At 42.3% G+C, this 27273-nt stretch overlaps 1 protein-coding gene across 2 annotated transcripts in view; it reads right to left on the bottom strand.

Annotated features, from left to right (window-relative positions):
* The window catches only part of GLRA2 (glycine receptor alpha 2), a 195876-nt gene that overhangs the window by 8313 nt on the left and 160290 nt on the right, over nucleotides 1-27273 (bottom strand). The gene's annotated exons all lie outside the window — the stretch shown is intronic.

Raw genomic sequence — 27273 nt, forward strand, 5'->3', positions numbered from 1 at the left:
TAGTTTTTCATTTATGCATCTATTTGCAAATCAAAATAATAAAGCTAAGTAAATGAAAAGCCAGTATGTATTATATACTTGCAAGTATTTCACCAAATAAATGAGACCTTATCAGTTATTACCCATAGCAAAGACTAAGGAGTATTTGCATAATATTAAGGGTATTTGAATTCATATGCCATCCATTTGGGTTTGGTGAAGAGAGTAAAATTCCTATAAATCTACGGTCATCACCAAGTATCAGTTTTAAGTCTTGAATTTTTAATTATTGGAACATTTTTCATCACAAATCTCTTAAAACACATTAATACCTGCACTATGGTGCTGTGCACAATGTACACAAAATCTCTTTCACGAAATCTCTTTCATTGCCTCAATCACACGTTATTTTTACAAGCCTCTCTGTGTATATAAAAAGAAAAAAGCGGGCTTCCCTGGTGGCACAGTGGTTGAGAGTCCACCTGCTGATGCAGGGGACACGGGTTCGTGCCCCGGTTCGGGAAGATCCCACATGCTGCGGAGCGGCTGGGCCCGTGAGCCATGGCCGCTGAGCCTGCGCGTCCGGAGCCTGTGCTCCTCAACGGCAGAGGCCACAACAGTGAGAGGCCCACGTACCACAAAAAATAATAATAATAATAAAGAAAAAGAAAAAAGCCAGCAAGGTTTCTTATTCGGGCCAATGCTCACCTCCAATAACAGGCGGAAGATATGTGGGCAAGAGAGGACAAACAGAACTCAGCTGTGGTGTGAGCTGGGGTTCCAAAACTGCTGTTGCCCCAGCCCGCAAATGCCTTGCAGGGGTTGGGGCATTGGGAATTGAGCTGGGCTAAGACTCCTAGTTATCCATGAAAACCCATCTTTCTTTCTTCCTCCACTGGTGGGTCTTTCTTGAGCTCCAAGTTGCTTAACTATGGCACTGTTGACATTTGGGACCAGGTAATTATTTTTGTGGTAGGGAACTATGTTGTATATTTTAGGATATTTAGCAGCATCCCTGGCCTCTACCCACTAGAAGCAAGTAACACACACTTCCCCCACAGTCGTGACCATGAAAAGTGTCTCCAGACATTGCCAGATGTCTCTCGGTGGGCAAAATTGCCCGTACTTAAGAAGCCCTGCTTTAGCTGCTCACCCATGTGCGCCTGGGGAGGCTGTATTTTCTAGCGTCCCCTGCACCTGTGTGGGACCATGCGACACATCTAGTACCAGGAAGTCTAACCAGCTCAATCTCCAAACCAGAATCTAGGCACCTCTTACCAGAGCCTCCACTCCGTGCTGAGCTGAGCTACCTGACAGTGGCGCATCGGAACCATTTCCACCAGAATTATAGTGATCACCTTCTACCTAATCCCCTGGCTTCTAGACCCTCCCTCCAACAAGAAGGTCTCTTCTCAATCCAGCAACTAGAGGGATCCTGTTAAAATGTGAGTCAGGTCAGATCTTCATGAGCTCGAACCTCCAGCGGCTCTCACCTCAGTAAAGTCCAAGTCCTTGTGATGTCCCCCCTTTACCTCTCAGAGCCCAGCTCTTGCTGCTTTCCCTCTAGTCCAGCTGTCAGCAAACATTTTCTGTAAAGGGCCAGGTAGGAAATATCTTAGACATCATGGGCCATCCTGAAGTATAGGTTCCTTTAATGCATATTTTGAATCTAATTTCCTAAAGTGAACTATGTACTTCAGTCTATTTTGGACCACACCTCACCTCCGGCACCCTATTTTTTAATAGACTGGAAGTAATTATCTAAAAATAATTGTTTGATTTTTGCCTCAAAATCTGTAAAGCAGAAATGTTTTCACTTAATGTCAGCTGCAGTCTTAGAGAGTAGTTTAGAAATCAGTTACATGGTTGTGATGTTTCGATGCCCAGAGGGAAGCAGTGCCTTGCATATGGAAATTCTTTCCTAGTAGTCCCTGTCAAATCTGGTCTGGCCAGAATGCTCGGAAGACACACTAAATTCTAAGAAGCGTGAAGGTGAACACCTTCCATCTGGAGTATAAGCTGTTCGATGATTAGCGTAGTCTGCCATCTGTTCAGGGTACAAACAAAGTGAATGTTGAGACTGTCTACGCAGTGCAGACTGGAGGGGACAGGTGGTCAGAGGGTGAGCCCACTGCCGAACTAAAAGGCGTAACAGCGGCGGCAGCAGCGCGTCATGTCAGGCATTCACTTGCTTTCTAACGTGGATGGCTGCGACTGCCAATTTCTTCAGACCATTATCATGCTTTGATCTCTATATATAACATACACACTTGGTGTCAAAAAGTGGTTACTGTGTGAGATGATCTTTTGTTCACCTGGCACTTCCACTCCTGTAGAAGTGCCTGCCTACGGCTGGGAAGAACTACATTTTCCAGAATTCCCTCCTTGATTAGTTCCAGGTATGGGTTTGCCGGTGAGAGGAATTTGGGAGATTTGGAAGGTAGAAGGGAAGGAGAGGCCATTATTTTGGGGAGTCTTTGGGAGGCAGATGCGGCTGCTCTGTTAGACACAGCGGCATTACAGACCTTTCTGTGGGCTCCCATTTTATGATTCCACTTTGGAGGCCAGATATGGTAGCTTCTCAGATTTTCCTGTCAATACCTGCTTTTCCCCCCAGAGCTTCAGCTTAAAGTTCTGTCCTCTGACTATAGCCTTCCAGACCTTCCTTCCCCCAGTTACTCTCATATTTATATAAACCGTAATTTCTATAATAAACGCCTTATCCTAGTAGTGTGTATAGTGTCTCTGTTTTCCTGACTAAACCCATCCAGATACAGATATACAGGTAATCCAGGCTCACAAGTACAAAACAGCATCTTGATGCAAGTTACTGTAGTTTTCTTCAATTGAGACTTTGAGCATCATAATGTACCAAGCATTGGAAAGAAATAAGGGCACAAAAGACAGAGCCCTGCCCTTGAAGTCAGTGTGGGATTGGTGGAGGGGGCCTAGAACATGTGGACCAGTGGCTCTCAACTAGGAGTGATTTTGCCCCCCAGGGGACATGGGGCAACGTCTGGAGACATTTTGGGTTGTCACAATGGGGCAGAGGGTGCTATTGGCAACTAGTCGGTAGAGGCCAGGACACTGCTAAACATCCTACAATACGCAGGACAGCACCTCACAGCAAAGCGTGAATTATCTAGCTTCAAATGTCAATAATGCTGAGGTTGGGAAACCCTGATACAGACAGATGACTCCAGTATAATGTGATATCTGCTATGATAAAGGAATGTACAGGCCACGGGATACTATGGAAGAGGTGATGTTAGGCTAGAGTCATTAAAGGAAAGTTAGATGGCACTTTTTTCTGTAATAATACCATGGAATGCACTGCTTCTGGAAGAATACATGAATATTACAGATATGTTACAGAAAAGCGAATGTAAAGGCAGCCTCGTTTGGTTCACTGAGCCTGCTTTTTAGTGCAACTACAGAGCAGCTCAAGGACACTTGTCTGTGCCATTTGGCCAGGTGTTAGTATCTTTTAATCTTCCTGTATCTTAATCAGGGAGGATTTGTTACAAAGGACAGAAACCTGCTCATGACAGCTCAAATGGGGGAATTTCTTTAGGAAATTACTATAAAAATATTGTGAGAAAATCTCTTGAGTCACCAAGGGTAGAGAAGCAGTGCCCTGTAAAGGTAAGAAGGCTGGGTTCTAGATCCAGAACTCCTGGTTTCCAGTCTTGTCTCTGTCACTAACCAGTGTGGGAGCTGGATAAGTCACTCAGATCTCTACGTGCCTCAGTCTCCTCTGCAGTAAAAAAAGAGAACAACGGCGTCTTCCGTTTAGGGATTTTGAAAGGATTCAGTGAGCTAATGCACACTGAGGGCTTGTATCAGTGCCGGTATATAGTATGTACTCAGTAAACGTGAGCAACGCTGATGATATTGATGGCGGTGTAAGCAGGGCTACCAGTCCAGGAACTCCCATAAGCAAGTCAGCAAACGAGATTATTCACCATCTCTCAGAGCTGTGATTCTCCCCCATTTCTGCTTTTCTCCTTTCAGCTTCCTTTACTTATGCATATTTCAACTGGGCCACCCGAACCTCAACCCTATGGGAACCTTTTCAACTCAGGTCCTTACTACCATTAGAGCTTACTAATTAGAGCACTCTTCATTCAAATTCTTGAAAGAGAGAATGTCACTGATGTCCCGGTTTATGGACTGTTGTACTTGAGTCATCGGATAGGAAAAGGGGTAGGAGATACAAACAGGACAGCTTGAGTGCAGGGTAGGGGGCAAGGGAACCCTTCCAGGTTGCTGAGTGTTCCTGAAAGCCCACCACATGAGGAACCATAGAAGGAACAAGAGAGGCTGGCCTTGAAAACAGATAAGCGTGGCTCATATAACAGGTGTTTTCAGAAGAGGGAAGAGCACCTGTACTAATGATTCCAAGGTTGCTGATCAAAAACAATTGGTTGACGTTACAGGGAGACAGAATTCAACTCAACATGGGAAAGAACTTGAAACAACTCTGCCTGAACATGGAGCACAACATCTTGGAAGGTAACGAATTCCTTGTTGCTGGAGATATTCAAGTGTTTGATCATTTCTTGGAGGTGTTTGCTATTGATGTAACATGTGGGTTAGGGGCCAAGATAACCATTTATGTACCTTCTAATTGTGGGAGTCTCTGGTTGGGTATGAAAATTGGTAAGGTAAGAAGTCCAGGAGGGAAAACCAAATTGAAGGTGCTGACCCAAGTGAAGGAAAGATGTATTTAGTAAGCTGTGCCCTGCTATGACCCCCCTTGACCTCCTGGAAGTTTCTGATCACTTTGATCCCATTTAGAGAAATCCTGCTCTAATGTGATCAACCCACAGCAACAGTTTGGTTCAGGTGTATTTTCTCTTTTGATTATTTTTGACTCACACACTATTTTATGTCCTCATTTCTAAGGGTTTCATTTAAGCAGCAAGTCCCTTGCTGCTGTTATAATGTTGAAGAAGATTCTAATATAGAATATATAAAATATATAATACAGAATAATTTAAAAAACCACAAATAGTAATGTGCAACCTCATATTATGTAAACTAGGCACAGAATGGATGTATTTTTAGAGGTCTACACAACATGTTTGTGGAGGCCTGTCTTTATGATAGCCACTTTTGACAGCCTAGAGGCTCCACGCCATAATAGTACCCTTCCAAATAGTCACTTCTTTCTTTCTCTTCTTCCCTCCCACTGCTCAGTTTCTGCTGAAAGGAGCTCAGAGGGAGAGGAGTAGACGCTGTTGGCTGTCAAAGGTTGGCGAGCTGTTCATTTCTGCAGGGAGCTCAATAAACTCAAGAACTGAGAACTCAGTCCACAGGATTGGATGTATATTTGGTCTTGCCCTTGATCCCTTCCTCCCAACTTTGAAAAGATAGGTTAACATCATGATGAAATCACCCAGGTGTGACTTGGAGAAGGCTTAGGAGGGTTGACAGAGGGGCAGTGAGGCGTATCCTGAGGAAAGAGACGACCCCGGGCCATTACTTCATTGCTTTCCACAGTTGCAGAACAAACACGTTTTCTCCAGGTGAAAAACTATAAACCTGCTTTCTCTGGCCGATCGTATTTCTTTTGGAATTTGAATGATCCTGATAAGCTAGGCCTTCTCTGTTGAGTGTGGATGGACTATAGGTTCTGTTTTAAAATTAACAGCAGACGAACACTGTAAACCATGAGGAGGCACTTTTCCTGTTGCTTCTTCCAAGGACATTCAGAGCAGCAAAGTGAACCAGAAACACAACCTGTGCTCCATCCTTCTGGATTATTATTTAGTTCTGCAGATCATCTATGCCCCAGCTCTCTTCTACCTTCCCTGCAACCACTTGTTCACTAGTACTTCAACTATAGCTTCTTATAGGCAACTCTTGCAAAAAAAAAATTAGGAAAAGGAAAATGGGAAAGAATGGAAGGGTTTTTTTTGTTTTGTTTTGTTTTCCTTTTCCTTTTTCTTTTTTTTTCGTTTTTCTTTTTATCTATACTGCATTTCCAAGATCTCCCCTCCTCTCTGCTTCATTACTATGGTTACCATATTTAAGATTTCAGACAGAAAGTTGTCTGCAGGCCCAGAGGGAAGATTGATTGCAGTAAACCCAGAAGACAGAAATTGGGCACAATTCGAAAATAATACTGGGATCTGTTGATCTAATTGTCAACCAGTCGAGTTTCTAATTAAGAGAGTGTGCGTGAAGGTATGTAGCACAGGACATGTGCTAGGCCCTGCCACTTCCTACCGAGCCCTAGACTCTACATGTATACAGCTTTTGTTTGATTTTAGCAATAAGGTAGCAGTAAATGCTTCCAAGTCCTCTAGAGCTTCACAGGAGAAGCAACTTTCTGTTACAAGAAATAAGCTTCAGTGATCAAGGATTCCGAATTCACTTTTCTGGTTATCCATGAACTGATCATTTGCCTCCGGAATAAACATGCAGATCCTGCTGGCACAGATTGCCAGCCCCTTTATAATCAGGCCGTAACACACTGTTCGAGTTTCATTTTCCATCATTTCTCATGACATAACCTATGCTTTAGAAACTCTGTTCCCTCAGTGGCCCAAACTTTTCCACATCTCTAGGCCTTTCCATGTCCTGTTCTTCGTGTCTAGCGATTCTCTTTGACTTGTCTCCCTGCTGAATGACAAGTCAACCTTCCGTCCTTAGCTCACCTCTGTGTAGCAGTAGCCATGCCCTTTTCCTATTCTCTCCTAAATGCTTGCCTTTATTAGGTTGGAGTTGAATACTATAGTTGTGAGTCTCTTGTGCACTAAACAGTGGGCGATGAAATTAGTCAAAATAATACATAGGATCGTTTTCAAGAGTCAGAGGACATTGTACATGAGCATGAGGAGATACGTTTACATCAAGAGCTCTATTATACTATTCCAGGTAGCTGTTCATCCCTTTCCCCACAGATTTGTTGTGTGTTGGGCTAGAAGTCATATGCCAGTGGGCTGGATCCTTAGGAAGACACAGCTCTGTATGTTTAACTGCCTCGTATAAGAAATGGCATGACTTCTGATGACTTAGTGCTGGCTGGTTTCCCACCTTCAGGCCACTGAGCTATGAGCCCCGAGTAGAAACCCACAATTCATTCAACATTTCTCAAGTACCTAGTATGTACCAGACAATGTGACAGGCTCTTCAGATTGAAAGATGAGTAATAGCCTTTGCTGGTTAGATTTCTGATGACATTTTCCTGCAGGTTTTTTTTTTAAAAACAGACGAAGGGAAGAGAAAGGAAATATTTGATGAGTGTTGGCTGTGTGCAAGGCACCATGGTTCACATGCATAATCTTGCTTCCTCCTAATAGTAACCCCGTGACAAAGGGTTTATTAGACCCTTTTTACAGTTGAAGAAACTAAGACCCAGAGTATAAGACCACGGCTCCACATCACTCAGCAGATATAGTACCAGCCAGGATTTTAATTCAGCCAGCTGGACGCCTGGCCAAAGCTCATTTCACTATGCCATGATTGTCTCCTATCTCTTTATTTTTATGATTTTAAGAGAAGAGGTGTATATTTTTAAACAGGACAGGAATTCTATGGCAGAATTATTCTAGAAAAGTGTGCTATAATGAACCATGTTGAGGGGATATTTGGCTGGTATGAAAAAATCTGGCTTTATGAAAGAGATTTTTATAAGTTTTTTTTCATCAATCTGTCCTCAAAGACTGGAAGTGTGAAAGAGCGTTTGTTGATACCATGATGAATTAAGTCATCTATGGTCTGGCAGCCAAGAACTGGCTGTCTGTACGACATTTAGCAAACCTCAGAAACTCCCTATGGAGATACCACAGCCAAGCTATCTTAATTCGAAGCATTTTGTTCTTTCCAGAAGTCGTATGACTATTTAGAACAACTGTTTTACTATCATACAGGCGTGCGCAGTTCAATCCTGTTAACCACAGTGAAACTCCTCACCCTGGCATGGATTCTATTGGATGGCATTTCACATGGTCTCCTCCTCGCTCGTGTGAACACAGAGCTTAGAGAGGGCACCTTCTCAGTTATGGGAAAAGGTGTTGCGTAGGTTCCCGTTTGGCTCTCAATACCAGGTGATAATCCTAGGCCACTGAATAGCTAGAGCTGCTCTTCTTAGAGCAACTGACAATAAGCGACACAGGATTAAATTATTCTGTATGACTGAAATCTTTCATAATGAAAAATAAATAAAATTACTGAAAAAGAGAGCAGTCATAGTGATGAACTTAGCATTCCTCATCACATGAAAGTTAATTTTATTTAGCGCTTTGGGGCATTTTGCTATGCCTTAATAGTGTGCCTTGTGTTAGACTGTACATATTGCAATATGTGTACATTAAAAAATGGACTGTTTTGCAAGACGTTCTAGAGCAGCATTTCTCAAGCTTCAGTGTGCTTGTGAATCCCCTGGCGAACCCTGTTATAATGCAGATTCTGATGCGGTAGGTCTGGGATGGGGCCTGAGAGTCTGCATCTCTAACCCACTCCAGGTGATGCCTGTGCTGCTGGTCAACAGGTGCATTTTAAGAAGCGAGGATCTAGCAAAGTAGTTCTCAAACTTGGCTATACCTTGGAATCAGCTGGTAAAGATTAAAAAAAAAATCAAGATGTTTTGATTCCCACCCCCCACAAAGATTGCCTTAATTGGTCTGGGGTGTGGTCTGGGCATGCGGAAATCTTCAAAAACTCCCAGCTGACTATACTGTGTAGCCAGGATTGAGAACCTTGCTCTACTGCATTATCTTGTCTCTAGAAAATGTGAGGACTCATTTCTGATGTGACTTTTGTTGCTCTTGAATAAATCCAACAGCAGACAGAGCGAGATGAAGTGGGAACATTCAATAACTTAACCTCCTCATGTTTACACTTGTGTCAACTTCTTGAAAAGCAATTAAATTATATGCCCAACAAAGTTCATACTCTTGTTACCAGGACAAAGAACCATATTTTGGATCCCCTTTTTTTACTATCTGGTATAAATAGAAGCTTATATAGAATAAAGAGCTAACTTACTAAAGAGGAAATTCCCAATTAAAAGGTTTTTCTGGCTCTTCTTTTGGGTTATATCAGTTCTAATTATTTACTCCTCACCTGAGTAGTATCTTCGTAAGCAGATTGTAATTATGAAGCTAAACTTTTTTTTCTCTCAAAAGCCTCAGCACTCTGTGTGTCTCTGTCCCTGAGATCAGGGTTTCTTAACCTTCGTACTGTTGGCATTTGGACCAGATGGTTCTGTACCGTGAGTGCTGTGTTTTGTGCTTTGTAGGATGCTTAGCAGCATCCCGGCCTCTACCCACTTAATGTCAGTGTCACGTAGTCTCTCCCCCTCACCCCCACCAGAATGCCTCCAGACATTGCCAGTGTCCCCTGGGGCAGGGGAGAACTAGCCTCTGCTTGAGAACCACTGCTTTAGATTAAAGGACGTTTCCATGTCACTGACTCTCGCTTTCACCCTGAACGTCTCAGTGTGGGAAGCTCTCCAGGTTCATCTATTGCAAATGAGAGGTATACTGTCAGCAAGATAGGACGAGACCATTTTCTGGTGAGCATTGAACATCAACTTCAAGAGTGGAATTTTCATTACCTATGAAATAGAATATCTAATTCTATTTTATTTATTCACAATAACACGATGATATGAGAATACCTTACACTTAACATTCCAAGACGAAATGAAGTTTACAAGTGCCACTTCCTCCTTGGGAACAGCCCCTCCTTGTCAGCTGGGAGTATTTTCCCTTCCTAGGAATTGCCACGACTCCGACTATATTATGGTTCTTAACATTCTCTATTCCATATTAGAAAATTTTTGCATTTCATTTGTTTTCTTATTGATCTCTGAAGCTGCACGGAGCCAGTTTCAAGCAGTTTTCATAGCCTCACTCCCCGTTACTAAAACATAACTCTGTACAAAGCAAGCATTATAAAAAATATTTGTTAATCAAATGAATTCTAGGGTTGTCCAGCAGCTTAGAGCGAAAACTAAGAAAACAGCCCATTTCTTTATACCCGCTTCAGCGCAAAGCCAGGATCATTTATTTTGTAAATGATTGCACTTGCTTTTGATGACCATGCATCAGTCAGATGGGAAGTAACTCCAGCTTCACTTAAGCGTTTTGTCCTCAAGTGAGTTTATTACAAACAAGAATACTATTGAGAGAAGACAAATTAATATTGTGATTAGTAAACCCACATCTCTTTAATTTAATGTCAGAGAGGCACCAGACTTCTCTCATTTAGTTTGATCTTTTTATGAGAATCCAGTTCTGTTGAAATAACTACAGCTTGCATCATCGTGAAGAATTCTACAGCAATTAAGAGCTATCCAGTCAAAGGAGAAGGTTTAAGATATCTGCCATCAGTCTTAGACAGTAACAGAGCTGAAGGCACAGGCTTAGATTTCCGGGACATAAAGAGATAGAGTTGTATCACGAAACCTGTCAAGTTGTTTGGAAAATCCAGTAGCACGAACATATTTTAGCATTTCCAACTGTAGGTTGCAATAGATGGAATGCAGTTGTTTATCTGTAATTTGAAGAAACCACTATTTTCCCACTCGCTGCTCTTTCTAGATCCTTAGCCCTCTGTTTTCACACTTTGGGCACAAAAGTTCTCCAGGATCTGTTTGGTATTTGGTGAGGAGGCAGAGGACGGGATTAAATGGGACCGTGATTGTCATCAGTCCTCTGCCCAGGAGGCGTTGCTTTTGTTCTCTCCAAAGCAACCCTGAGACAAGGTATTTGGGTGCAAGTAGTTTATTTGGAAGGTAGCATTGGCGGGAAGTGGGACAGGACAAGGGCGAAAGTCGGTAGAGGGGGTGTGAATGATCAGCCATCACCAGTGTTGGCAAGTGGGGCTCAAACCTCTCACAGCCTCAGACTTGGACCTACCAAGGGCTGCGGAAGCTGAGTATTTGGCCCCCAACACCCCAGCTCTCATTGGTTGAGAGCCGCTCTGGCACTTCTGGCCTGCCTCAAGGATGCATGGAGAGCGCTAGAGTGGTCTGTGGATGCTCTCAGACAGTCGCAGGAAACCACTGCCATGTATGGTCGTCAGAATAATGGCCACCAACGATGTCCATGTCCTTATCCCTGGAACCTGTGAATATGTTACTTTCCAGGGCAAAGAGAGTTTGCACGTGTGATTAAGTTAAGGCCCTAGAGATGAAGAGAGGGCCCTGGATTATCCAGGTGAGCCCAATTTAATCACAAGGCTCTTGCAAGTGGAGAATCTTTCCCAGCTGTGGTCAGAGGGATACGTGCCTGTGGAAGGAGGGTCAGAGAGATGCAGCGTTGCTGGCTTTCAAGATGGAGAGAGGGGGCTGTAAGTCAGGGAATGTCGGTGGCCTCTAGAAGTTGGAAAAGGCAAGAAATCAGATTCTCCCCTAGAACTTTGTTACATAACAACATGAAGGTGGCCACCGCGTACTGGCACCCTAGGTTGTTTATTTCTCCATTGTAGGCTGAGACCTGTTAGCTCAAAAGCCTGCTGGCACCAAATGCAAATTTTACACATTGAATAATTTTTTAAATGGTCCAAACAAGCAGATTGTTAGTCCCCTAGAGCCTGCCTGCTTCGCACACCTCATATAACTATGCCTGGCGTCTGCTGGCCAGTGATAAGGTAGAGCCTGTGGTTAGAAGACCCCAAGCCGCTGCTGCCCTTCGGAGCTCTCCAATGGGACCCTGCCTGCATGCTGCTGAATGCCGCCACCAAGACAGATAAGGCCCGCTCTCGGATCTCCTCGTCCCTTCTCGTCGGTAGCTCCTCGTTGTCAGCCCCTGGCCCGGTGCCTGCCGTGAGGGACTCCCCCCATCCCCCCGTGCAGTCCTGCCCAAGCCCATCCCTACAGCTTGTGCTGTGGTACTGCCGCTCGCGAGCACAGTTTCCCCTGATCAGCCCCCGAATCCTGACAACCCCACAAGCCTCCAGAAGCTATGCAACTTTGCCGATACCTGATTTTCACCCAGGGAGGCCCGTATTGCACTTCTGACCTCCAGACTTAATAAATTTGTCTTGTTGTAAACCACTAAGTTTGTGGTGGTATTATAGCAACGATAAGAAGCATGTGTTAGAGGAAAACATAGACAGAACCCTCTATGACATAAATCATAGCAAGATCCTTTTTGACCCACCTCCCAGAGAAATGGAAATAAAAACAAAAATAAACAAATGGGACCTAATGAAACTTCAAAGCTTTTGCACAGCAAAGGAAATCATAAACAAGACCAAAAGACAACCCTCAGAATGGGAGAAAATATTTGCAAATGAAGCAACTGACAAAGGATTAATCTCCAAAATTTACAAGCAGCTCATGCAGCTCAATAACAAAAAAACAAACAACCCAATCCAAAAATGGGCAGAAGACCTAAGTGGACATTTCTCCAAAGAAGATATACAGAATGCCAACAAACACATGAAAGAATGCTCAACATCATTAATCATTAGAGAAATGGAAATCAAAACTACAATGAGATATCATCTCACACCAGTCATAATGGCCATCATCCAAAAATCTAGAAACAATAAATGCTGGAGAGGGTGTGGAGAAAAGGGAACACTCTTGCACTGCTGGTGGGAATGTGAATTGGTTCAGCCACTATGGAGAACAGTATGGAGGTTCCTTAAAAAACTACAAATAGAACTACCATAGAACCCAGCAATCCCACTACTGGGCATATACCCTGAGAAAACCAAAACTCAAAAAGAGTCATGTACCAAAATGTTTATTGCAGCTCTATTTACAATAGTCCGGAGATGGAAACAACCTAAGAGCCCATCATCGGATGAATGGATAAAGAAGATGTGGCACATATATACAATGGAATATTACTCAGCCATAAAAAGAAACGAAATTGAGCTATTTGTAATGAGGTGGATAGACCTAGAGTCTGTCATACAGAGTGAAGTAAGTCAGAAAGAGAAAGACAAATACCGTATGCTAACACATATATATCGAATTTAAGAAAAAAAAATGTCATGAAGAACCTATGGGTAAGACAGGAATAAAGACACAGACCTACTGGAGAACGGACTTGAGGATATGGGGAGGGGGAAGGATGAGCTGTGACATAAGCGAGAGAGAGGCATGGACATACATACATTAACAAACGTAAGGTAGATAGCTAGTGGGAAGCAGCCGCATAGCACAGGGATATCAGCTCAGTGCTTTGTGACCGCCTGGAGGGGTGGGATAGGGAGGGTGGGAGGGAGGGAGACGCAAGAGGGAAGAGATATGGGGACATATGTATATGTATAACTGATTCACTTTGTTATAAAGCAGAAACTAACACACCATTGTAAAGCAATTAAACCCCAATAAAGATGTTAAAAAAAAAAAAGAAGCATGTGTGTGGGGCTTCCCTCGTGGCACGGTGGTTAAGAATCCACCTGCCAGTGCAAGGGACATGGGTTCAAGCCCTGGTCCAGGAAGATCCCACATGCCGCGGAGCTACTGAGCCCACATGCCACAGCTACTGAAGCCCGTGCACCTAGAGCCCGTGCTCTGCAAGAAGAGAAGCCACCGCAATGAGAAGCCCCCGCTCGCCGCAACTAGAGAAAGTCCGCGCGCAGCAACGAAGACCCAACGCAGCCAAGAATAAATAATTAAATAAAATAAATATTAAAAAAAGAGAGAGAAGCATGTGTTACTGCAAATAATTCAAACCGCAAAGGCATTTTCGTATTTACACTTATGTAAGGCAAGCTTTGCTAAGGTCACAGTATGTATGTCAGATTTGGAAAGGTAGTTGCAGCAAAACTACAAAAAGATAAAAGTGTATTCATAATAATCTATGCCTCTGGGGAGGGGCTTTTAGGTAAGTGTACAATTAAAAGTGTTTAATTAGAAACGCTGCAGCAGCATTTTCCTGACACTGCCTCATTCCATCCTGGCCATTTCTGTACAGAGCGACATTCCTACAGTTCCATTCTGATTATAGCATCTTTAAGACCTTTTGGTGGCTCCCACTTTGTGAGCAGCTGTAGTCTTTCTTCCTCATCCCTCCATGTCCCCAACACTTGGCCAGACCCAGCTCTTTTTTTTTTTTTTTTTTTGCTTTAAGTTCATTATCTGTTTTCATCCTTATGAAAGTATTTTTTTAAATTGAAGTATGGTTGATTTACAATGTTGTGTTAATTTCTGTTGTATAGCAGAGTGACTCAGTTATACACGTATATTTTCTTCTCCATTATGGTTTATCCCAGGATATTGAATATAGTTCCCTGTGCTATATAATAGGACCTGGTTGTTTATCCATCCTATATGTAATAGTTTGTATCTGCTAATCCCAAATTCCCACTCCATCCCTCCCCCCCACCGCCCCCTTGGCAACCACCAGTCTGTTCTCTATGTCTGTGAGTCTGTTTCTGTTCCGTAAATAAGTTTGTTTGTGTCATATTTTAGATTCCACATATAAGTGATATCATATGGTATTTGAGACCCAACTCTTGATGATGACCTGAAAGCACCCTGTTGTTTCTTGCTTCTGAGCCTTTGCATAACTGTTCCCTCAGCCAGAACATCCTCCTCACCCCTTTTTCATCTGTCAAGTTCTTATTCCTGTGTCAAGACCCAGGTGAACAGTTCCCTGGTGCTACTAAGTGGAGGAGATGCTCTCTCCTTGGTCATCACCAAATCTTACACTTAAACCTCTCATGTGGTACACAACACTCTGTGTTGAAATCATTTGTCTGGGAGTCTGTCTATCCTAGCAAACAAAACACAAATAGCACCAAAAGGAGACTAGGTGATGCAAGTTTTCTTATTTTAATGTTGAATTCCCTTTAAAAAAATTGTATAGCAAAAGTCTCTTAAAAGAGTCTGTGTGCAAAACTAGAACTTCAACTAAGTTTGATAATTAGAGGATCACTGATGTTAAGGACCTGGGGTAACTGTTTTATTGCCAAAAAGGGGTGGGGGGTAACTACTGTATTGGTCACATTTTCATTTACGTGGAAAATGTTCATTCTCTTTTCATTCTCCTTCTTCTCCTCTTGACATTATATCCATTTCTCTACCCCTCTCCTTGGACCATCACATGAGTCATACTTTTGTCTATTTATCCATTCTGTCTGGCAAAAGCCTTACTCTTCACAGGCATGTGACCTGCAGTGAACATAGGGGTGTACATATCTTTTTGAAGTAGTGTTTTCATTTTCTTTGGACAAACATCCAGAAGTGGAATAGTTGGATCATATGGTAGTTCTATTCTTAATTTTTTGAGGAGTCTCCATACTGTTTCCCATAGTGGCTGCACTAGTTTACATTCCCACTAACAGTGTACAAGGGTTCCTTTTTCTTTGCATCCTCTCCAACATTTGCGATTTCTTTTCTTTTCAGTAATAGGCATTCTAGCAGGTGTGAGGCAATGTCTCATTGTGATTTTGATTTGCATTTCCCTAATAATTAGTGATGTTGAACATCTTTTCATGTGCCTGTTTGCCATCTGTATATCTTCTTTGGAAAAATGTCTATTGAGAGCCTCTGCCCATTTTTTAATTAGGTTGTTTTTTAATGTATTTTAGATATTAACCCCTTATCAGACATATTGTTTGCAAATATCCTATCTCCCATTGCACAGGTCGCCTTTTTGTTTTGATGATAGTTGTCTTTGCTGTGTAGAAGCTTTTAAATTTGATGTAGTCTCATTTGTTTTTGCTTTTGTTTCCCTTGCCTTTGGATTCAGATCCACCAAAAAAAACTCAGTAAGACTGATGTCAAGGAGCTAACTGCCTATGATTTCTTCCAGGAATTTTATGGATTCAGGTGTTACATTGAAGTGTTTAATCCATTTTGAGTTAATTTTTGTGTATAGTATAAGATAGTGGTCCAGTTTCATTCTTTTGTGTGTGGCTGTCCAGTTTCCCTAACACCATTTATTGAAGAGAGTGTCCTCCCTTGGATGGTCTTTGCTCCTTTGTTAGTTAATTGTCCATATATGTGTGGGTTTATTTTGGGGTGCCCTTTGTGTTCCATTGATCTGTTTTTGTGCCAGTACCATACTGTTTTGATTACTATAGCTTTGTTGTTTAGTTTCAAATCATAGCATGTGATGCCTCCAGCTTTCTTCTTCTTTTTTTTTTTTTTGCGGTACGTGGGCCTCTCACTGTTGTGGCCTCTCCCGTTGTGGAGCACAGGCTCCAGACGCACAGGCTCAGCGGCCATGGCTCACGGGCCCAGCCGCTCCGCGGCATGTGGACTCTTCCCGGACCGGGGCACGAACCCGTGTCCCCTGCATCAGCAGGCGGACTCTAAACCACTGCGCCACCAGAACCAGAATCTTGTTCTTCTTTCTCAAGGTTGTTTTGGCTATTTGGGATATTTTGTGGTTCCATACAAATTTTAGAATTATTTGTTCTAGTTCTGTGAAATATGCCGTTGGATTTTTGATTGGGATTGCAATCTGTAGATTGCTTTGGGTAGGATGGACATTTTAACTATTCTCCCAATCCATGAGCATGGCATATCTTTCCATTTGTGTCTTTGATTTCTTTCATTAGTGTCTTAAAGTTTTCAGTGCCCAGGTCTTTTCCCTCTTTGGTTAAATTTATTTCTAGGTATTTTATTCTTTTTAATGCAACTGTAAATGGGATAGTTTTCTTAATTTATTTCTGATAGTTTGTTATTAGTGTATAGAAATGCCACAGATTTTTGTATATTGATTTTTGTATTCTGTGACTGTACTGAATTCATTTACTAGTTCTAACAGGTTTTTGGTGGAATCTTTACGGTTTTCTAAAAAGTGACAGTTTTACTTCTTCGTTTCCAATTTAGATGCCTTTTATTTCTTTTTCTTGCCTAATTTCTGTGGCTAGGACTATCTTGAATAAAAGTGAGAAGAGTGGGTGATTTTGCTTTCTTAATTTTTTAGAAATTATTTAATTTCTTGTTACCTTTCAGTCCCTCATTATCTCTGGTATTGATTAAAACAAGAACCTTCTCCTCTTCCTCTTGCCTCCTGTCCTGCTCTGTTTGAAGCATTTTCCATAGTGCCCAACTGGACTTTTTTTTCATAATGAAAATTTCACCATGGCATCCCCTCCCTACTTAAAAACTTAGTGTCTCCCCATTGCCCTGAGGAGGAAGTTCATCCCTCTTAGCATGGTGTGGAGCCTTTCCTTGCCTAGCACCTGTTCACCTCTCCAGCTTCCTGTCTTGTTACTCAACCCTGAGGGAGCCCACGTGTTGGCTTGGTACTGTCTTAGTTGGCTTTTTCTAGAAGGCCCTGAGACAAAGATATGAGTACAGATAGTTTATATGGGAGGTCATCTCGGGAGGCGATCTCAGGAGGCACCAGTAGAGGAGTGGGAAAGTGAGGTGGGGAAAGAAACAATGTCAAAGGTGCATTGGTACAAAGGTTACAGTGTGGGCACCTGGGGCTCAGTGCCACTTGGAATCCCTGGGAGCCAGTGTAGAACATGCCTCAGAGGGACAAGGAAGTTGGGATATTTAACCCCCGCCCCCAGCGGTTACTGATGGAGGGCTGTTCCTGGAGTAAGCCCTCAGTGTTGCCAGCTTGCCCTGCAAAACTGGAGCATGCTTCTGGGGCCTAAGACACCCTCCTTCTCCTCACACCAAGGCAGAGCAGAACTTGTGGCAGGAAGCCACCGCTGTGTTTAGAAGCAGAGAGTGCCGTGGGGATACGGGTGGGGCGTCCACAGCCTTTACCGTAGAGTCTGTATCACAGTATGTCATATGTACATAGACTAATAAGCCGACACATTTTCTGTCTCTCCGTGGCCTGTGAGCATCCCAAGGGCAGACTTTGTGGATGGCTTGTAGAAAGTGTGCAATACATCTACACTGAATTTATGAGTGAATGAATCAATAAAATAGTCTGAAGGTAAGGGAAAGTGAAAATTTTGAAGAGAAGAAAATCAGAGTCAGAAAAATATGACCTAGTAGGAAGGAAGGTAGTAAAGAAAATAGAGATAATGGGAAATAGCCTGAGATGAAAGAAGGAATTGGAGGGAGACACTACAAAGACAGGCATTTAATTTGCAAGGCTGCTTCTGCAAGTCACTTTGCATCTTGCAAAAGGGAATTCCATACTGGATGCCCTAAAAGAACAGTCTGTCACAATACCTAACAAAATGGAAGAAGCTGGGAAGAAGGAACAACTGAAAAATATTTCAGGCCTCTATACCCCTGACAAGTATCAGCTCTGTACCTTGGTGGTATAGGGGAATTACAAAGTACAGTGACATTTCTTTTTTCTTGCTGGCTTTCACAGTTAAGTCCAAATTCCTAATCCACACAGGTCTGTGAAAGCCTCATCTGAACCCCTCAGCCTTTAAGACAAAAACCAAACATGCCTCCTGCCTCCCAGGAGAAGCATTTACAACCTCTTCAACATCCTGCTTGCTAAGGAAGCAGTTGTTACCTTAATTAATGATGTATGAAATCCTCTTTAAGCACTTTGTGCAAACATGTGGCAGAATATGGAAAAAATGCTAAATGACAAAAGAGAATATACACTGTTGCACTGTATTCTTCTTGAAAGGAAAAAAAAAAGCTTCCTTCCAAGGACAAGGAAAAATGAGACCTGTAGGGATCTTCAATGTAAAAATACCTTTATAAAGTATTTTCTGTTTGTTAATCTTTCAGTGGCTAGTTTCCCAATGTGGAATCTCTGGGGTTAATGTCCTTGACATGACTATGGACACGTTAGTAGCAAAGGTATGAGGTAATCACGGCATTTTCTTACCGAAAGCCGTTTTACAGAGTTCTCTGGAGCCTCACTACTCGAAGTGTGGGTCTCTGGACCAGCAGCATCAGCGTCACCTGGCCCGCAAATGTTGCAAAAGTCCCAGGCTCTGACCTACTGAGTCAGCGTCTCTTGGGCTGGAGCCCAGAGTTCTGTGTGTTGCCTAGGCTTCAGGTGATGCTCATGTGCACCAAAGTTGGAGACGTACTGATCTAGAGCAGGACGGTCAAGATGGAGTCCATACACCAGCACCACCTGTGAATTGTTCATTGCAGTCTGCAACTGGACAAGTGCACTTGTTGGTGGTTATTCTCAATTCCTGTGCTGGTCTGCGGAGTGAGGATTCCTAGGCATTCTCCCAATCTGAGTAACAAACCCACTTTAAGAGTTCCCCACTGGGTTTTCTCTAGAATGAATAAAACTGTTTGTTGCTTGTTTAATGCTGTCCTACTGCCTTCCCTTTCTCTTTAACACCAAACGTGGATGTGTGCGCCTATTGAACCACACATGTTCACGTGTTAATCCTAAAAATAAGTTTACATTATGACTCTTCACATCAATGAGCATTCCCTAAATAGGTGTGATAAAGAGCTTAATTTTTTTTCCTACCCACATACAAGCATCTTCATCTCTCAGAATCAGGATGTTAATTCAGAGTCTGAACCCAGTATTTTCCAGATGTGACCCTGCCTTACTTCATGCATGAAGCTATGCATAGCATCAGAGATCTTTTTTGGGGGTAGGAGGCATCCACATGAATTGTGTCTTAATGAATGAAGCCAATCAGATGCAGTTTTCCTTCCTACTCAGTTGAGTGTGCATTTGAATAAATAAATCAATTTTTAGAAGGTAGGCTGCTGAATAGAATTTGCCTTTTTCTAGTGTAAGGGAAAGACAACTGGCCATCACCCAATGGGCCCCACGTGTATGTGAATCAAGCAGGAATTGACTCTGACTGATGTTAGCAGAACCGGAAGTGCTCTCCTGCCTTGGTGGGCGGGTGTTTGCAAGGGTGGCACGATTTACATACAAGAAACAGAAAATAACCTAGAATGTTTCATACTGAGAAGTGTAACCTACCAATGTTCTAAACCAAGGTTTTCTCCACTGTGGAACTGTCAACATTTAGGGCTGGATAATCCTTTGTCGTGGGCACTGTCCTGTGCACTGTAGGATATTTAGCAGCATCCTTGGCCTCTACCCACTGGGGGCTAGTAGCATCCCTCCCTTGGCTGTAACAACCAAACATATCTCCAGACATTGTCAAATGTGCCTTGTGGGGGGAGGGCAGAATAGCCCAGGTTGAGAACCACTGCTCTAATCCTTTGGAGAGGAAGAAAAAGGTGAGAGACCTTAAAAAGCAAGATTATCAAAGGTTGACCTTACTCTGAATATAGTTCAGTGGGTCCCCTGTTTGCTTAGATTTGTTTGGTCGGTTAGGCTTAGTGGTAGTGACATCTGCATTTCAGCAGCCTTCTTTCAAAGTCCGTTTACATTCTAATTGGGTTGGCAGGGTCTTAATGGGCTCTGTAACTTTGAGAACAGTGCCCTTGCACTGACTGGCTGTGGCTAAACTACATCTTAGCAGTGGGAGGTAAAATGGAAGAATTCAGCTTAGCCTCAATCTTTCTACTTCTCTTGTTTGGACACTGTAGAGTAAGAGCACGAATTCATTATTTCAACCCTATGATTATAAAAATAGCTGTACCTGGCTGACATCTTGCTGTGCAGTCTAATTTCCCTTTGTGGAAGAAAGACGAGAGGAGTAAAAATGGGGGAGGGAGCAGGTCGGCAGCCTGTTGCTGTATTCTAAGATAGTTGATTTTAATCTGTAGACTATGTTCCCCCATACATTGAGCAAAACCTTTATGACTCTGGGTCTACCACATACCTCTGTGGTGCAGAAAGTGGATACTAAAACAAGCAATCACTAAATGTAGAACTTAGCACATACCAGGGCCTATTTTAGGAGCTTTACCCATGGGAAGTCATTTTATTCTCACCACAGTCCTATGAGGTGAATACATATTAACTCTATTTACAGATGAGAAAACTGAGGCACAGGTAGTTTTTTCTTTTTTTTTTAAGTAACCTGCCAGGGTCACAGAGCTGGTAAATTACAGAGCCTCCATTTGAACGTTGCCAGTTGTAGTAATCTCACAGAATACCAAGCTCAGGGTTACTCTGAGACCACGATAGAGTGAGACAAAACAAGGCCACTTCATAATGTTATCTAAGCACAGATGAAAACAAGGTCACTATGACACCCAGAAAATACTAAACATCTTTCTTTCAGTTAAAATGAGTGACTGCTGCTTCTTTACCAAATATAGTTTTATTTTCACTCTAGTCTGCCCTCCTATAAATAAGATTTATTGAGATACCTAATCACTGAATTTCCCTTGCTTTCTGACAGCATCCAGTCTAGAGCAAACCTCTGCTTCCGTAGTCTTTCCTCCCAAATCGCCCAGTTTAGAGCCCTCTCTATGTTCCCCCTCACTGCAAAGAGTATAGTAAACCCAACTTAACTACCAGCTTGTTCCTGGTGGCCTTTGCTTGAAGGGCATTGACACCTATTTGTCAGTGTTAAAAAGCTAGAAGTAGTAGCTGATTTTCCAGATGAGTAAATCACTATCAAGAAGATTAATACATTCTAAAAAATGGGCCAAATCCAACGAGGTGAACATTTATAGCAATAAATATAAAGTCCTTTCTTTAGGTTTGAAAAAAATGAAGCACATAATCAAGAACAGATAACTTGACAGCTATTTGTATTAATAGGAAAAAAAAGACTTGGGAAATGAACAAGCATTAGCAACGTCAAAATGAGCCAATCGTGGAATATGACTACTGAAAAGCACTACTGTAATTTAATGCTCTATTAAAAAGTGCAGATAGGGCTTCCCTGGTGGCGCAGTGGTTGAGAGTTCGCCTGCCGATGCAGGGAACGCGGGTTCGTGCCCCGGTCCGGGAAGATCCCACGTGCTGCGGAGCGGCTGGGCCCGTGAGCCATGGCCGCTGAGCCTGCGCGTCCGGAGCCTGTGCTCCGCAACGGGAGAGGCCACAGCAGTGAGAGGGCCGCATACCGCAAAAACAAAAACAAAAACAAAACAAAACAAAAGTGCAGATAAAGAGAGGGGATATTCCTGCTTTTCTGTATTACATGCTGATCATGCCTGCACTATCCCATTCTGTGACTCATACTTCAAGATGTCACTAGCGAACTAGAGAAAGGGTGACCAGTGTGCTAAGAGGCTGTACGCTGTATCATAGGAAAGACTAGGTCAGTTTAGCTCAGAAACTTTGAGAAGACCTGCCGGCTCACCATCCTTAAGTGTTTGAAGGGGTGTCTCCAGAAAGAGAGGAAGGAGACTTTGGTCCTTAAGGGGAAGGAGTGTTGGTCTGACTGGGGACTTTCCAGGACCCCATGGGTGTGAAAAAGCCACTCCCAGGTGACCATTTGCTCTGGGTCCTTGTCTTCTGGCATTCACCAGTGGGGCTTCCGCCCCACTGGAATGGGAAGATCTAAGGGCCTTGGAACATTGAGGAGGAAATAGTAGTGCAGGGCTCTGGACCTCCCGAGTGGAGGGACAGGGCTTCTAAGTTGTTCCCCTCCTGGGGCAGTGCACTGGGATTTGAGGCTAAAGCCTGGATAACGATAAAATAGCTACTGTTCTTGTAGGTTTATTCCCCTCCAATAGGTCCAATGGAGGGGAATTGGAGGGGTCCAGTTCCCCTCCAAAGGGAAGATGATTGGTTAAGAGCAGGATTCAAGTATTTCTAGGTAGAGTGTCCTAAATAAACCCCCCCAATACATTTCAATTTTATATTCTTCTGTAAAGGGTACAACAAATGGGTAGAAAGTGACACCTTATGAAAGGAACGAATTACATACTATGCGTGCTTGAAAGAGTGGTATCATTTCCACTCGGTAGGATCAGGAAATTCTTATTTTTAAATCGAAGTATAGTTGATTTACAATTTTGTGTTACTTTCAGATGTACAGCAAAGTGATTCAGTTATATGTATATATATTTCAGATTACTAGGAAGTTATCTTTTGGGAAATTGGCAATCTAACTAAGAATTAAAGGACAGGGAAATGAAGGGAGGAAAAGGGAAAATTGCAAAAAAAATGAGTACTTTTCCAAGTTACTGTCACGTGAGACATTTTGGTCAGGGCCTCACATTCTCACCCTGTTGTCTAATTAGGTTGAGGCCCCGTCTTTTCTTCCTGGGAGGTTGAAGTCTAAACAGTGTGTTCACAACATTCCCTTTAAAAGGCAGCTCATCCCCAGGTGGCCTAGAAGCCATAGCCATGTCCTCAAGCAGCTACAGTTTCTGTTTAGTCACTGAAAATAAAGAAGTCAGAGCTCTATGGGTAACTGGAAACCTGAAATCAGGCACAATGCCAAAGTCAGGGGTGGTGTGGCCAGATATAAAAAGACAGGGCGAGAGAAGCGCAGGTGAGGCTTTAGAGTTCTTATGGGGAAGTTGTTAAACCATCACATGGTGTGAAAAGTTACTGGAGCTGAGGGCGTAACATAAAAATAGGATTTTACTACTTAGACATGGGGCACATCAACTGCTAACAGGCTGGGGTTGGCCCAACCATAGGGATTTACAAGTTCAGTCAGTGAAGATCCCAGCTTGATTGTTGCTGAGAAACTCTGCTTTGATAAAATTGGCTGCTTTTTGAGATGTAGAAAAGGTAAAGCAGATACACCTAGTTGCAAATTGCCTGGTCCCCTCCTTGAAAGTGACCCTGTTTCATAACTTGATGGTTCAATAAACACCAGGCACTCTTCCCATGTAAGTAAATGTAATCTCAGGGCTCTCTCAGTAAACATCTTCCTTGAACAAATCATCATGCCAGTGTCACTTTGGGAAGTAATCTGCTTTGGGATTTTCTTACACCGTCTAAAGAATCAGGCTGGATTGTGTTGGGGAGGTCAGTTTCCTAATGGGAAATTAAAGAGATGACTTTTTTATTGGGAATATTGAACATTTTAACGTGGTGGCCTTGTTTTTGTTTTTAAACTCAGGCCACAACCTATTAGGGTCTGTGAAAGTCTAATGGTTCAAGACCAGCTGGGCTGGAACTAGGGCAAGGTAAGGTCTCAGGTGCAAAATGTAAGGGGGTGCCAAAACTCCAGTACTTCAGGTCAATATTTTATTGCAATATTTGAAAAATTCCTTATTAATGCAAAAAGCCATGGGGAAAAACTACCAAATTTAAATAAATACAAGATCTGACCCTGTACTTGTGTGACTAATCTCACTTGCCTCACCCTAATCTCATCCCTGATGGACCAGCCTTAAAAAAACTGAATAGAAAATATTAGGGTGCATTAGAGATGTTTGTTTCAAGTGTGTGGGTGGGAGAGAGATACTGGATCAGAATGTAAGATGTAAAATGATGTGAACTCTGCAGAGCAGCAGCTGAGGCCCAGGGCGCTGGAGCCAGGCTGCCTGCGTGTGTGGCTTTGGGCGTTTTACCTCACCTCTCAGGGCTTTCCTCTCCTCATCTGTACAGTGGAGATAAGAACACTGCCTTCGTTATTGGCAGGATGACCACTTAATTGATCCCAACAAGGACAGTTTTGATAGTGGAAAGTGGCTTGGACAATCCAACTCTATAATGTTGATGCTTTTTTATTTTACAGTAATTATCAAACAGTAAGACAGTTACAGATTTAAATCATCAAGAAATGACAAAGCCATTCAATCATGAGCATTTAGATGCCCACAGCAAGACTGCTCAGCCTCTATTTTGTTGGTCTCATGTTCACTGAACTTAGGATTTTCTCATGTTTTCCACTGACCCCACCAAAGGGTGGCCTAGTGGCTTTCTAGGTTTTGTATGCCATGTCATGGGCCAAGGCTGGTGCCCCAAATGGCCAGCAGGACAGCAGTATCTCATCACTGACAGACCAAAAGAAAGAAAGATTTATCCCTAGCCTCTTGTGTCTGAGTGCACTTCATTTTATCAGCAAGCTCCCTTCCAGCTATCCTGGAAAGAGTGTTAGTTATGACATTGCTTCTGGAAAGGGTCAAGAACAGAGGCCAGGGATGGGGATGGTTATTTTTTAGATTTCAGCACATGTTAAAGTGAGAACTTGTGTACTGCACCTGTGTACCCCCAACCCAGAAGACCACAGCATGACAGAAAGCAGATGTATAGAGTGGAGGTCCACCAAACCCATCTGAGTTTATTTTAATGCAACTATTAATAAGTGTTCTGGTTTAAAATGAATAATCCAAGACAAATGCTAAATTACACAGGGCATCAGGAAAATAGGCAGGAACAGGACTTTCTGCAGTAAACTGGGCTGTATGATCACAGTACTCACAGTTGTGGGGACTAAATCAATTCTTGTATGGAAAGTATGGTTTATAGTAACCCCTCAATCAGTGTGAGCTCTTGTTACCATTTTTTCTAAACATAATTCAGACTCAAAAAAATTGGAAAGTGCTACTTTGGAAAGATGCCATTTCCTAAGGGACAAATAATTGGAAATGCCTCCCCCTCCTTTTTTTTTTTTCAAAAGTCAATTGTCAATGACAGTAAGAGCTTTGACTGCAAAGGGGCACCTGCTGATTGTTTTAATTAAAGTTTTAAATTTAATCGTAAACTTTAAATTCATAACCACACACCTCAGATGGGCTCTCCCACTACCTCTGCCTCAGCATTCTGACCCCATCTCTCTCCTTGGAGCAATGGCTTTTTTATTCTCCCAAACTACTATTTAATACTATATCTTTCCTCCTTAAACCTTCTACATTCCTCCTTTCCATCCCATTTTCAGCTGGTAACCTGCCTCATAATCCTTGGAAATGATAGGAGCAATTAGGAACTCCTACATCGTACCATCATCCAACTACCAGTGTCATTCTCCCATTTTGTCGGCACAGTGGTGTAGCACATGGGCTCTGGAGACACAGCATCACACCTCAGATCTTGCTGTGCTACTTCGTGGTGCATGAGCATGGGCAAATTATTTCACTGTGCTTTGGTATCCTCATCAATGAACTGACACTAATTTAAGTCATTATTAAAATGGCTGAAATATCTGTCCCCGTGTAAGGCCACCCCTGACCCTTGGTTCTGGATTTCACCCTTTCTCATCTTCTAAAGGTTTTTTGTTTTTCCTAGAAATTATGGTGTCCTTTCACTGCATTGTTGATTTCTCCCTTTTTGCTACAGTATTCCTGTTGTCAAACATGTTCTTTTATTTTCCATTTTGAAAAAAGGTTCCTCCCATGATCCCACATTGTCTTCCATGCTATCTTCTAGGCTCCCAGGAGGTTTAATGTATCATTTTTTAGGGGGAACAGATTTTGAAAACTCTCTCTCATCTCTTGTATGTAAAATTTTAACTTCAGTTCGCTAGTATTATTGTTACAGGCACTGGAGTTCTCCGTATCAAAGAGCATATTTCTCTCCCAGAATCTGAAACTGAAAGCAAGTGCAAGGCTTCTGGAGTCCTATACGAAATTAAATTATAAACCAGGGCACTGCTTCCCAAATGTGTCTGCACACTGGCATTGCCTGGGGAACTTCAGAAGATACACCTGTGCCCCATTCCGAGACTGGGATTAATGGGTATGGGGTATGGCCAAGGTTTGGGATTTTTGAAAGATCTGCAAGCTATTCTAATGTGCAGGCAAGTTTGGGAACCACTGAACTGGAGATTTCGAGCCATGTATTTCCAACCTCAAACTTCTAGATAATGTAAGTTTGGGGTTTCTGCATTAAAATTAAAGTTGAGACAATGAGATCAGTCTAATTGGATTTATCAGGTTGAAATCAACATGAGTAGGGACCTTATTTACATAAAGCCGAGCAATTCATAAAAAAGCAGTTTTGTGAGCAAAGACGCGCACACAAATTATCAATGTTCAAAACAACAGAATTTTAAAGTAATTTTGTCATATGGAATATATATCTCCAACTACAGTTGCTAGATAAAACACAGGGCTCCCAGTTACATTTGAATTTCAGATAAACAACAAATAATTTATTAATATAACTCTGTTCCATGTAACATCTCGGATGTACTTATACTAAATATTTATTATTTATCTGAAATTCAGGCTTAACTGTGTGCCCTGTATATTTTTTAAATTGAAGTATAGTAAATTTACAATGTTGTGTTAGTTTCAGGTGTATAGCCAAGTGATTCAGTTATATATATGTATATGTATGTGTGTGTGTGTGTTCTTTTTCGCATTCTTTTCCCTTATAGGTTATTACAAGATATTGAGTATAGTTCCCTGTGCTATACAGTAGGTCCTTGTTGGTTATCTATTTTATATATAGTAGTGTGTATGTGTTAATCCCAAACTCCTGGTTTATCCCTCTTCCCCCTTTCCCCTTTGGTAACCATAAGTTTGTTTTCTATGTCTGTGAGTCTATTTCTGTTTTGTAAATAAGTTCATTTGAATCATTTTTTTTAGATTCCACATATAAGTGATATCATATGATATTGGTCTTTCTCTGTCTCACTTATTTCACTTAGTATGATGATCTCTAGGTCCATCCATGCTGTTCCAAATGGCATTATTCCATTCTTTTTTATGGCTGAGTAATATTCCATTGT

Source organism: Delphinapterus leucas, chromosome X (genome assembly GCF_059928025.1).
Source record: "Delphinapterus leucas isolate spDelLeu-1000000601 "Yukka" chromosome X, BTC_Dleu_Yukka2, whole genome shotgun sequence".
NCBI lineage: Eukaryota > Metazoa > Chordata > Mammalia > Artiodactyla > Monodontidae > Delphinapterus > Delphinapterus leucas.